Genomic DNA, 12,835 nt, shown 5'->3' on the forward strand with positions numbered 1-12,835 from the left:
TTTCGTGGGTATCCAATGGATAGTGGGTAACGGGTATCCAGTGGGTGGCAGGTATTCGACAGATAGCGGGTGACGAATACCCGACGGGTAGCGGGTTCACGAATACCCGACGGGTAGCAGGTATCTGCGGGTGGCGGGTTTGGATACCATTTGATATCCATGGATAGTTTCGTGGTTAAAAATCACTATTTATTTAGTTCGTGGATATGGGTATGAATAGTCACTATCCGCACCCGTCGTACCCGATTGTCATCCCTAGCCAAAAGTAGTATAGTTAAATCTGCATGTCAAAATCTTGGAGTCAGTTGGGCCTACATCATAAAAAATCCTGACTTTGATCCACGAACATTCGGTAATTGGGAAAGTAAACTTGATTTTGTAAATTATTTAGAGCAATTATATCATTATACTATGATTCTAACTTGATTATTGAACTCGTTTTTAAAGATATTACTATGATTATGATTTTTTGAACAATAGTAATTAAATATTTGGTCTATGAGAAAGTCTGTCGCGCAGGGTGAGAATCACTCAAATAATTATTAATTAATTATTATAATTAGAATTTAACTTATACTAGAACAAATTTAATATAAATATAATTAAAAATTATAATTCATAATCAAATATTAATAAATTATAATTAAAGATTAATAAAATCGAGAACGAATCTCTTCAATTAACATAAAAGGCGCCGGGGAAGAATTAGACAAAAGAAAAACAAAACAAAATAATCTATCTATTATATATAGGATTACATATTGAAGCCACCACAATAATTCTCTCTCCTAGGTGGCATCCTCATATCCTTCCATTCTTTTTTTTCTAAATTTCATATTTTATTCATTTTTAATTCTATGTTATATTTCTAATCATTATAATCTTACCATAATTTTTACCCTAATACAAGCACCTTGCATTTACTACATAATTAAAGACAAATTTTACATAATTAAAGACAAATTTTCAATCCAACCATCTCTATATCTTTATTAGATATCTCCGTCCATTCTTTTTTTTTTTCTTCTGAATGTTACATTTTGCATTTATTCATTTTTAATTCCATATTATATTTATAATCATAACAATATTATTGCTATTCTTAATATTCATTTGCAATTACCAAAAGTTAATTTCACTCTATCTATTTATCTATCTATTAATTTTATATAATAATACACATTGGAGACACTATATTTATCCTCAATTGAAGACAATATATTAAATATAATTAATAATATTAATTACAAGTTAATGACAAATTGACAATAATTTTTCTTTTCCATTTTTATATTACGTTGTGCCTATATATTTCAAATTTCTACAACAAAAACTTCCACACTTAACTACATATTTGACACCACAAATCTAGAGAGCAAGAGAGGCACGCGTTCATATAACATTGCTTAAATTCAAGCTACACGTAGGGATTTCCAATGTTGATTGTTGGACAAAGCAAAAATCATGAAGAATGGTTTATCAAAATATCTTGCACGTACGTTAAGATACAAAAAGAAGAAGAAGATGCGATGACAACAAAGAAATAAGAGAATTCGAATAACAAGATTGAAGAGGTGAAGCAAATTCCTAGCAAATCATGATACTAAACATTGTACTTTTGTATCATTTGAAATTCTTGGTGATTTTAATAGGTGATTAATAGAATTGAAGCTCTCATTTTCACTATTTTTTTTTTTAATAATTGTTGTATGAATTCAACATGTTTACACACAAGATAAATTAATACGCATAATTAATTCCTAGAGATAGCAAAATAAGTTCAATCATTTACTCAAATATTCAAAACAAAATATTCTATATATAAAATTAAAATTGTTTCAAATGCATATTATTCAAGCATAATTAATTCAATAATTAAAAAAATAGAATTAAAAAATCGTGTATACACATTTACATAATATGTATGAAATTAAAGAATTTACGAACTAAACCTAATACGACGTTGATGACATTCTAGACGATCAATTTCATAAAGAAAAATGCAATGTTGATTTCACTTCCAATTTCCGAGATTGTAATAGTAACAGAAGACAAGCTTAAATTGGGTTTTATTGAGATGAGCAATTAACTTATTATTAATTATTTTGTGTAATTTGTTTTTATCTATTAATTTTTCAAAGGATGTTTTAAGTATGACCACTTGCGATCGAGCCATTTTTCATACATGTTGAAAATCATATAAAGAAAATGATTATCACTACAATCGATTGATATACATGCACTAATTAATTTACTGGTTAATGATCAATCAAAATACTAATTTGTATATAAGTATTGTATATGACAAAAATTTCGACCATATTTCTTCACGTAATTATATATTATTATATATGTGTGTAATAATTAGTGTATAAGTAATAAGTGTCTACACATTACATATAATATTAGAATATGCACTATATCCTACTTATAATTATGTGTTACTAATATATAGTATGCGCCTATCTAGCACACATATCCACAAATTAGGCACTACATAATATATATAATTAGCCATAAATTATGTGAATTAAATTGTATAGCATTATCTCTATTTTATTTATTTATTTTAGCTTCTAAAATAACTATTAAAAAGTTCTAAAATAATATTTTACGTTGTAATGATAGTAAAATTACTTTAAAATTGAATTTCAACAGGTGCATGTACATAAATTATGAACGGGTCCGAACATTAATCAATACTAGCGTTTCACCCGTGCGATGCACGGGATACGTATTTTGTTGAAATTTCATATATTTAATTCATTTTTCAAAATATACACGAATATTATTAAAATTAAATACAAGTTATAAGATAATAAAAAAATTCTTAATTTATTTTAAAATTTATCCATTTACATAAAAGTTCATAGTACATTTATAAGTAGTTGAGTAAGACATCAAATAAAAGTTATAAAATTGTTATACAATTTATATTAATACTAAAAATATATTTTAAGATTAACATTTTAAATTTCTAAAAAAAAAAATATAAAAATAATACTTCCTCCGTCCATGGAAAAAATATGGAAATTTTGTCATTTTTGTGTCAACCAAAAGTATGACACTCTACTTTTTAGAATATGATTCCACATATTTTCCATGTCTTTTACATTACAAATACCCCTCTTATTTACAATAAAAAAAATCACCTTAATTCAATCTCAACCACTCATTTCATATAATGGTGGGACCCTTTCTCAAGTGTATAAAAATCACCGTCAATTTTTGTGCCGATCAAAAGTGTCATACTTTTGGCGGACGGGGGGGAAGGGGGGTAACATATCAAAAGACAACTGCAGCATCTTATTATTATAAATTTTGAAAGACTTCTTTATATACAACATTTGTAGTAGATGAATAAACTACCTTGTCTTTATTACATATCAAGATTTTAGACATCTTCAGCTTGTAATTCTAAAAACAGCTACATAAAATTGATCATGCCTAAAAATAGGCTTCTTAAAAAATAAAGCCACATGAGAAAGTGATTGACCTTGACTTTTGTCTATAGTCATTGCATAAGTGTAATAGCCCCACCGTATTTATACTATTGTTGATTATATAATTAAATTTCTATATTAGATTCTAATATAGATAGTCGTCAAATCTGGACTGTAGTAATCCAGCTTCTATATGTAGAGTTAATTGATTAAGTAAACTAGGTTATTTTCTTTTATGAATCCTAATAAACTTTTTAATTGGATTAAGAGTTTTATTTTAGAAGAGGCACAATAATGTTGTTGTTGGGCCAGTAATCTTATTTGGAACCAAAGCCCAGTATCTGTATATATGAATTCAGTTTTTAACTGAGCCCAATAGCTGTTATTTGGATCAATAGGTGACAATAATAGTAGGAATCCCAAACCAGTTAATTTCTATAAGCTTTACTGATTATATAAAAATCATTAGAGCATATCTGATCCTTGAAAGAACACGTAGCATACGTGACTCAGCCACTCCCTCAACCGACTTAAAACAGTATAAGAAAAGAGGAGTTGAGCGTGAAACAATTTTTCCCCCATTCTGCAAATTCCCACAGCAAAACAAATATTCATCAGAATACAAACAGCCCCGCAGCAGTTCACAACAAAGAAGGTCAAATACAAAGAAAAAAAAAGTGAAGCATTAGTTCAGAATCACCTGGATCGTCAGACCACGATCAGGTGGGCTTTCTAAACTCAAAATTTGATGTGCACATTATTTAATAATGTTTGCATGAGTAAGGTTATATTAAAGTTATTGACTTGCCAAAATAATTTATGAGCTTGTATGATACCTATCTGGCACCAGAAGTTAATCGAATTCGGATCCTGTTCTATCCAGATGTTAGACAGGATTAGTGTACACAAGGGACCGTGAGCCGATTTAGCATATCGGCCGGCCTAGGACCGTGAGCCGGTTTAGCGTATCGGCCGGTCTAGGACCGTGAGCCGGTTTAGCGTATCGGCCGGTCAGTGACCGTAGAAGGTGGCCACCTTCTCGGCACACAGTTATCATTGCAGATATGGTAGAGTACAAAGAAGTATGTCTGCAGACGTATATGATGTTATGATGATATATATATAGAAGTTTTACAGTTTTGGCGTGCACAGGTTATTTAAATAAAACTCATGTGTGATGCTTGAGATGGCAAGTTCAATATATAGCTCTAAGAGCAAGCTTTCAAGTTATTTTGGCATGTGACCATTGAGTGCTTTTGAGTACTCAGCCCTGCATATGTTTTCTAAATGTGCAGGTTAAGTTGTGATGCAGATGGAGGCGAGCAGAGCAAAGCTTTTGATATATAAGTACTAAATTAGGCTTAGGATTCCATGTCTTCATACATGTAATCCACTTAAGCTATTCCGCTGCAACGCTTAGTGCGTTTTACTTTATTGATGTGTTGCAAAGATTTCAAACTAACAGCTTACAGAAATATGTCACTTGATACTAAGACAACTTGTCGTTATGTATTGTGAGTTGTCTACTTTTGAGTTTTAGAAAAGATTGCTTATGATTACCAAATATTTTGGTAAATTATTGTTTAAGCAGGTTAGTGATTTTTATTGAGATCTATTTTCTTTTTCTTTTTTTCTTACTTTGTTTTCAGTCACACTTTTTCCCGACTTAACTATTCACTAGCTTAGGTCGGGCTGTGACAATAAGAAACTATAATAACAAACTACAGCCGTTGAAACTTGAACGATAGTCTTGGATCAGCTGGTTCCAGTGTCATCCTTGGTATCAGGACTTGATGTTCTGCATTATGGCTCGTGAGAATTTTCCATTCCAAAACATGTATACTGAGTTTTGGGTGCAATGTATAAAGTTGTTGTTTTTTGCTACTGCTTCGGATTCCATTGTCAGTTCTCATCAAGTTTTAGGATCTATTAAACCCATTCAATTGTATGACTACAAATATACCAAAAAGCAAACTTAGTCAAATTTTAAAAGAAAAATTTGGTTAAGGAACATACATAAGTGACTTATCTACATCCTACACAAGCATATCATAAAATTAATTTTATAGAAGTCTAGAAACACAAAATCACAAAGTCTTTACAATGTCACAGACATTGCAATCATGAATTGAAGAAAAAAAAGCACCAGATAGTAAATGCATGAGTTACAATACTATTGGAGTCAATCATCGAAAAGAATTAAAAACCAAAGGAACATTATAGATGGAAATATAAACTTCATAAATCATAAATCAAATAATCAAAGGTGTGACATCGTTTAAACTCTTAGAGCCAAGTCAGATATAAATAAAAAAGAAGAGACTCGAACAATTTTAGTGAGCTGAATTGTTTAACGAAATATCTACAATTAACTATTTAGAGTGATTTTAGTACAAACTGAGATGTATCAATCATTCATCATATCTATGTCAAATATACATAAATATTTGTTTGTTTGTTTTTTTTCTCTAAAATCTCCAAACCTCACATAAACTTTTTTTTGAAATTTCATCAAATAAAAACTTTATAAGAAGACAATTTATTTTAACTTTCAACAAAAAATTAACATATAATAGATAAAAGCTATTGAGATTATTATAGTTTGAACTGTACCACCAATTTATTTTGATTAAATAAAATTAAAATTAAAAAATGTAATTTATATAAGTATTTCATATATTATAATTATAAACAATATATAATAACAATTACTCGTATGATGTAAAGTGGTTCCCCGTCGAATTTCGACGGGTTACACACTAGTACTTAATAAAAAAGAATATGAAGGTGAAGAAGGTAATAAAAGAGAAGAAAATTTAATTCTGATTTATTTTTCAATTATTTGTCATAAAACAACACTTTATTATTGATACAATATCATTCACGTGTGATTTAACGTGCAAGATTTATACACATAAACTTCAGCGTTACATAGTCTTTTTCATGTCATCATTTTTTTGTAGCCCTATATTAAACCCGTCACAAATGGAGTATGATAAATCTGATACTGAATTAATATTTCCATTTATTTTAGAATTATATGTCTGACCAAATATTTTAAATGATGCCAGCTTTGCTATTTGACGTGAAAAAAAGGAAAAGAGAAAAGACCGAAGCGAAATTCTTGTAGACGTTTTTTTTTTTTTGTGACATTCTTGCAGACGTTATTGAATTTTTGTAGTCCTATATAAAAGTTCTGATGCTTCATGCGTCTTTGTTTTTTATGATTTTTATTTACAATAATGACATTTGAACACCAGGTGTACTGAACACCTAGTAAAAACCGATTTTTTTAGTGGATAGAGAGCGGGCCGGTTTTAGGGGTTTATTATTTTTACTGTTTTATCCCTTGATTTTTTCTATGTATATATATCCGAAATTAGTCTCTCTCCCTTGATTTTTTCGTCCATTTTCTTTCCTTTTTTTTTCGGCTAATTTGTTTCCAATTTTCACAAAATCTTCTGTTTTGTTTCCTTATTTTTCGAAGACTTTGTTTCCTTATTTTTATGTTTTTATTTCAGAAAATTTTATAAATTATATAATTCGAATATATTTTTTTTTTCGGTTTTGTTTTTGATTTATTTGTTTTTTAATTTTATTACTGATTTGTTACCAATAATTTAGTGTTTCTTGTTATAATAATTCTAGATTTGTTTCCAGCTATTTTTTTTCTAAATTAATATTATTTATTTTTTTCCCGAAAATTATTACTCCTAAATTTTGTGTTTATTTGTTTTTTATTAATTTGTTTCAACTAATTTTGTGTTTCTCCTTAAAATAATACTAGATTTGTTTTCGGATATTATTTTTAAATTTTTTCAAAAATTAGATTTTTTTTATAAGATAAAAATAAATAATATTAAATTATGTTATTATTTCGGATATTTATATTGCTAATTTTTTTTTGTTTTCCACTAATTTGTGTATTCCGCTAAAACTAATCTTAAATTTGTTTCCACTAATTTAGAGATTCTAATTCTGCTATAATTAATCCTAGATTTGTTTCCACTAATTTAGGGATTCTAATTCTCCCAAAACTAATCCTAGATTTGATTACCTAATTTAGAGATTATCCTAAAAATAATCCTTTCAACATATATTTTATTTTTTCGATAATTATTTTGTATTTTTTCAACTATAGTAAATGAAATTTAGTTGTATTAATTAACTGAAATAAATTAGTGAATTTGAAAAAATAAAAATCAAAATCAAAATGAATCATACGGGGGTATTTTGGTCGGAGAACTATATAACAAATATTTGAAGACAATGTATTATAATATAGTATTAAGCACGATATAATAATAATTTTTCGCAATGTAATAACTATATACAATGTAATAAAGTTGAATAATATAATTGAAATAAAGTTTTGAATTTTTTAAAAATAAAGTATACGCAATGTAATAAAGTTTAAAGAATTAGTGATTTTGAAAGAAAAGAAAAAATAGGGAGGTTGCGCGGTAAACTTTATAACATACACTTGAAGACAAATTAGTATGTTATAGTATTGTAATTGATACAATAACAAGAAAATTGACTACCATAGTGACAGTGTGAATAGAAAAGTCCAAATAGTTAATCTCAAAGAATCATATACTTGAATTATAATTTAGTATGAAACGCGATATAATAATAATGAATAATTATACTCAATGTAATAAAGTTGAATTAATTAATTGAAATAAATTAGTTAATTTGGAAATTAAAAATTAAATAAAATCAACCATGAATCTTAAACAAAATAAGCTTATATGTCTTGCTTCATCGTAAAAAAAATAAATGAACTACGATTGTGTGAGTAACGAAATCAAAATAATTAAACTCAATGCAAACAAGTTTAATTGATAGTTGAAATTAATTAGTGAATTTGTAATAAAAAGGAATGAATCATATGATGGGATTTTGCTCGAAAAAAGTATATATAACGTATACTTTATTAAAAGCGATATAATAATAAAAAAAATGAAATACTATAGGGTGAGTAATGAGAAAAAATTAAATAAGATGAATTATATGCAGGGATTTTGATCGTAAACCTATATAGCATATTCTTTATTTGAATATAATATAAGCAAGTATTGTAATCGATGTGGTAATAGCAAAATGAACCACAATTGTCTGAGTAACGAAGTCGAAATTATTATATTCAATGAAATCAAATTTAATTGATTAGTTGAAATTATATAACAATATAACAATATACTTAAAGACCATATATTATAATATAGTATTATAGTCGAAATAATTAAACTCAACATTCATCAAGTTTAATTATATAATTGAAATAATAAAAAATTATATTATTAATTAAACCCGATATAATAATAAGAAATAATTAAAACTCAATGAAATAAAGTTGAATTAATTAAATGAAATAATTTAGTGACTTTGAAATAAAAATTAATATTCATGAATCATACGATGGAATTTTGCTCGGAGAACTACTATAGTGTGTCTAATGAACTCGTATAACTATACTCAATGTAATCAAGTTGCATAATATAATTGAAATAAATTAGTGTGAATAGCAAAGTAGAAATACAATTACTCAGTGATTCATACATAGAGAAATCGCGTGAAAAAACTGTATAACATATAGTATATTTTTTGAATGTGTTACATTTTTTTGTGGAGAATGATAATATCTAAATTAGTGAAAATAAATCTATGATTATTTTTAGAAGAATCACCAAATATATTGGAAACAATATATTGAGTATATTTATCAACGGATAATTAGTGGAAACAAATAAAAATAACAAAATTTTAGCAATATAAATATCCGAAATAATAACATAAGTATTAGATAAAAATTTATTTTTACCTTATAAAAAAATCTAATTTTCAAAAAATTAAAAAATAATATCCGAAAACAAATCTAGTGGAGTACTACTTATTTTTTTTAAGGAGAAACACAAAATCAGTTGAAACAAATTAATAAAAAACAAATAAACACAAAATTTAGGAGTAATAATTTTCAAAAAATAAATAAATAATATTAATTTAGAAAAAAAATATTCGGAAACAAATCTAGAATTATTATAACAAGAAACACTAAATTATTGGTAACAAATCAATAATAAAATTTAAAAACAAATAAATCAATAACAAAACCGAAAAAAAATATATATATTCGAATTATATAATTTATAAAATTTTCTGAAATAAAAACATAAAAATAAGGAAACAAAGTCTTCAAAAATTAAGGAAACAAAATGGAAGATTTTGTGAAAATTAGAAACAAATTAGCCGAAAAAAAAAGGAAAGAAAATGGACGAAAAATAAGGAAAGAGAATGGACGAAAAAATCGAGGGATAGAGACTAATTTCAGATATATATACATGGAAAAAATCAAGGGATAAAACAGTAAAACCAATAAACCCCTAAACCCGGCTCACTCTCTACCCACCAAAAAAACCGATTTTTTACCAGGTGTTCAGTACACCTGGTGTCCGTTTATCACTACTCTTTTATTTATTCAGTTGAAAATTGTAACAACAAACTAGTATTTCAGTTCCACTTTTCGATAAGATAACTAAATCATATAAAACGTTTTCAGATGAGTTTGGAATTATTTTGTTGAATGGAAACTCTATCTGAATCATGGAGTATTAATTATTAGTAAGGATAATTTTAATCAGTTAAAGAATTGCGCTCCGGTAGTTCAACAATTCCATATTCACAATAAATGACATTTTATTATTAATAATTATATCTTCATCAACTGATCACGTTTTTATCAATCAAGTCGACTATTGAATTATTTAGTAATCAAGTGAGAGATAAGAAAAAAAAAAGTGAGAGATAAAGATCAGATAAAGATCAGCGTGTCATTATGGCAAGGTATGGTTCGCTTAGAAATTTTTAAATATTAGAGAGTGAAGTAATTTCTACTAAATTATGTGAGGGTGGGTTTATAGAGATTTAATTATCTAATTGATATATATATATATATACTCTCTCCATCGCATAAGAGTGTGCCCTTATTAATTTCTATTTTGGGACGTTCAACAAGAGTGCGTATTTGTCATTTTTTAACACTACCCCATCACTAATTCCTTATTTCTTACTTTTATTTTATAATAAAATGAATCATTTTTTCAACTTCCAATACACTTATCTAACATTTTATTAAAACTCGTACCATAAAAAATGATGCACATTCTTATGGGATGGAGGGAGTATCTTCTTATTTTATCGCCTAAGGTTTTTTTTCTCACGATAATATGTTATTTTTTTCCGATTAATTTGTATTAATTGCACACCATATTGATTTGAAAATTGATGGAAACAGATTTATTGGGATGGAGTTGGTCTTGGATGCGTATTCAATCGCATTCAAGAGACGGGCCGAAACGGATAGGGCGCAGATCGAAGTGGGTTGGATGTGGGTCAGAGGTCACGGGTCATGAGTCATGGATATAATAATTGTTTTTCTAAATAAATATAAAAAGAAGGTTGCGATGCAATGATTAACTATCACTTTCATCTTACGATCAGAGTTCGAAACCCACTAACTGCATTTTAAACATTGCATGCATATAATTACTTTTACTTACGACAATAATTATTTTCTTATGAATAAAAATTTCATCTTACAATCACTTGGGTTTCGAAACCATTAAATGTGTTTGAAACAATAATTACTTGACCAAATAACTAAAAATATAACATCTCGTGAATAAAAATAATTGACGTGAAAAAATATAATATTGAAATATTACCTTTATTCATATCAATAATTAATTTTTATTACAACAATGATTATTTGACCGAATGACTAAAAGAACAATTAATTTATCGTGAATAAAGTTAATATTTTTGAAACATTACTTTTCTTTATATTAATAATTACTTTTTATTATGAAAAGAATTATTTGACCAAATAAGTCAAAGAAGAAGCAGTAAAACTGAATAAACAGAGCTCATGAATTGATACATTCATTAAATTTCAATGTTCTTCAGCCGTTTAAATGAACCAAATTCAAAAATAGTTCAACATATACTATAACACCAACACTCTAATAGCTAGTTAATTGCCATCAAGTTCCTATTTATAGGCAGTTGAACACAAAATGTAGACAAAGAAAAAACAATTAAAATTTCCATGAAATGAGAGAATTAAATGAGCAACCCAATTACGTAAAAGAAACATAAAAACGCACTTCAAATATGCAAATACGTTTGTTGCCCGAGCTCTCGCCCCCTGATCCACGGCGACGAAGAAGATGGAGATGATGTGGCAACAACCACTATTTTCGCAGCTCTCTTCCTCATCCATGAAAACTTGCTTGTACCTGCACTTCACACTTTAAAATGCTATCTCCTCTACAAATATGCACATAAAAAAAATAAAAAATTAGTAGTGATACTAGGAAAATTAAGAGAGAGAGAGAGAGAAAGAAAGAGATAGAGAAGAAACCTACTTGTACATGAAGATGTCTTTGCCTGGCAATGGTTTGTGCCGGTAGATGAAACAATTATCGAGAAATCATATGACGATGGTGCGACGGTTGCTGTTTTTTCTTTAGCGCCGCTTGCTGATGTTGCTTTCCGCATGGCCTTGTCTCCCTCTTGCTCCGGCGAGGCAAAATATGACTACAAAAATCACGAGAAGATGGAGAGAAATACGAAAAGAGAGAGAGAGAGAAATAGAAAGAAAATGAGGAAGGGGAAATGCGACTGATATTAAGGTTTAGGTTGGGGAGGGGGCGCGGGTGAAAGCGTCGGGTTAGAGGCGCGGGTCGGATCCGTCTCACCCATGAGACTGGGTGTACAATTTTTTTTGTGATTAGAATGTGATGAAGACGGAATTAGGGATTCCCTTCCTTCTAAAGAAAGCCCAAATAAGATACACTATGCTCATCTAAGGCCCAAATATAAGCTATACACAATTAAAAATAAACTACTCCATCCGTCCACAAAGATTGTGTGTTTATTACTATTTTCATCCGTTCACAAAGATTGTGTATTTTCTTTTTTTAGAAACCTTCTTTATACCTAAACCTCATTCACATTCAATATTTACAAAATATTCACCCTTTACTTTTATAATTTGGTGTACCAAATACTACCCTTTAACACTAAAATCACATCTTCCAATTTTTTTATTAAAACTCGTGCCCTCCATTCCACCACACATTATTGTGGACGGAGGGAGTATTATATTCATATTATTTTGATATTGTCACAGGTTTAAAGGCTACGTTGAGCAGATATGAAGCAACTACAAATTCAAGTCTAGCAGAGCCAAGAAATATAATCTAGCAGAACTGTGACGAGTTTGAAGAAATAGAGAAGTTAGATCTGAGAATGCAAATCAAAGTTAATGAATTTTCAAAGATACGGAGCAGATCCGAAGACTAGTCAAAGCTAACTACTATTGTCAG

Source organism: Salvia miltiorrhiza, chromosome 1, assembly GCF_028751815.1.
Source record: "Salvia miltiorrhiza cultivar Shanhuang (shh) chromosome 1, IMPLAD_Smil_shh, whole genome shotgun sequence".
NCBI classification, from domain to species: domain Eukaryota; kingdom Viridiplantae; phylum Streptophyta; class Magnoliopsida; order Lamiales; family Lamiaceae; genus Salvia; species Salvia miltiorrhiza.